The following is a 1,992-nucleotide window of genomic DNA, read 5'->3' on the forward strand; positions in this document are numbered from 1 at the left end:
CGTGACCCGTCGTCTGGCGGCTTTGCAGTCTCGGCTCCGTTGCTAGTTCCGGCCGGTCCACCGACAGTGCAGCGGGCTTGGGCAACCCGCACGGCGCGACCGAGTCGATGCAACGAAAAAGAGCGAGCATGAACGTGCTTCTTGCCGCACGGCTCCCACTCGTCTTTCGGGAAGGTTGTGCCGTAGCGAGCTCGAACGCCGTCATCTCGGAGTGCAAAATAAGCGTGTTGGGGCGCCTGAAGGTGGCCTCCGCCGCACACAGACTGCGTCCGGCCCGCCGAGGGCGAGGACGGACGCGCAGTCGAACGATTACCTGGTTGATCCTGCCAGTAATCATATGCTTGTCTCAAAGATTAAGCCATGCATGTCTAAGTACATGCCGAAATAAGGCGAAACCGCGAATGGCTCATTAAATCAGTTATGGTTCCTTAGATCGTTTCTTCCTACTTGGATAACTGTGGCAATTCTAGAGCTAATACATGCAGTGAGCCTGGAGCCCTTTGGGTAACGGGTGCTTTTATTAGACCAAGATCGATCGGGTTTCGGCCCGTATTGTGTGGTGACTCTGGATAACTTTGTGCTGATCGCATGGCCACGAGCCGGCGACGTTTCTTTCAAGTGTCTGCCTTATCAACTTTCGATGGTAGGTTACTTGCTTACCATGGTTGTTACGGGTAACGGAGAATCAGGGTTCGATTCCGGAGAGGGAGCCTGAGAAACGGCTACCACATCCAAGGAAGGCAGCAGGCGCGCAAATTACCCACTCCCGGCACGGGGAGGTAGTGACGAAAAATAACAATACGGGACTCTTTTGAGGCCCCGTAATTGAAATGAGTACACTCTAAATCCTTTAACGAGGATCAATTGGAGGGCAAGTCTGGTGCCAGCAGCCGCGGTAATTCCAGCTCCAATAGCGTATACTAAAGCTGCTGCGGTTAAAAAGCTCGTAGTTGGATCTCAGTTCCAGACGAGTAGTGCATCTACCCGATGCGACGGCTCGGACTGAACATCATGCCGGTTCTTTCTTGGTGCACTTCATTGTGTGCCTCGAGATGGCCGGTGCTTTTACTTTGAAAAAATTAGAGTGCTCAACGCAGGCGAGTCGCCTGAATAAACTTGCATGGAATAATAGAACAAGACCTCGTTTCTGTTCTGTTGGTTTTTGGAATACGAGGTAATGATTAAGAGGGACGGACGGGGGCATTCGTATTGCGGCGCTAGAGGTGAAATTCTTGGACCGTCGCAAGACGAACTACTGCGAAAGCATTTGCCAAGAATGTTTTCATTGATCAAGAACGAAAGTCAGAGGTTCGAAGGCGATCAGATACCGCCCTAGTTCTGACCATAAACGATGCCAACCAGCGATCCGCCTGAGTTACTCAAATGACTCGGCGGGCAGCTTCCGGGAAACCAAAGTATTTGGGTTCCGGGGGAAGTATGGTTGCAAAGCTGAAACTTAAAGGAATTGACGGAAGGGCACCACCAGGAGTGGAGCCTGCGGCTTAATTTGACTCAACACGGGAAAACTTACCCGGCCCGGACACTGGGAGGATTGACAGATTGAGAGCTCTTTCTTGATTCGGTGGATGGTGGTGCATGGCCGTTCTTAGTTGGTGGAGCGATTTGTCTGGTTAATTCCGATAACGAACGAGACTCTAGCCTATTAAATAGGTGCGGGGTTCCCAGCACCTTACAACCTTCTTAGAGGGACAAGCGGCTCCTAGCCGCACGAAACAGAGCAATAACAGGTCTGTGATGCCCTTAGATGTCCGGGGCCGCACGCGCGCTACACTGAAGGAAGCAGCGTGTCTTTATCCCTGTCTGAAAAGACTGGGTAACCCGTGGAACTTCTTTCGTGATTGGGATAGGGGCTTGCAATTGTTCCCCTTGAACGAGGAATTCCCAGTAAGCGCGAGTCATAAGCTCGCGTTGATTACGTCCCTGCCCTTTGTACACACCGCCCGTCGCTACTACCGATTGAATGATTTAGTG

The 1,992-nt window shown here is 51.9% G+C and overlaps 1 pseudogene; it reads left to right on the forward strand.

Annotated features, from left to right (window-relative positions):
• Positions 1-310: 310 nt before the first annotated feature.
• LOC142795419 (small subunit ribosomal RNA) lies at positions 311-1,992 on the forward strand (annotated as a pseudogene; the record flags this gene model as incomplete).

This window comes from Rhipicephalus microplus, unplaced genomic scaffold, assembly GCF_043290135.1.
Source record: "Rhipicephalus microplus isolate Deutch F79 unplaced genomic scaffold, USDA_Rmic scaffold_658, whole genome shotgun sequence".
NCBI classification, from domain to species: domain Eukaryota; kingdom Metazoa; phylum Arthropoda; class Arachnida; order Ixodida; family Ixodidae; genus Rhipicephalus; species Rhipicephalus microplus.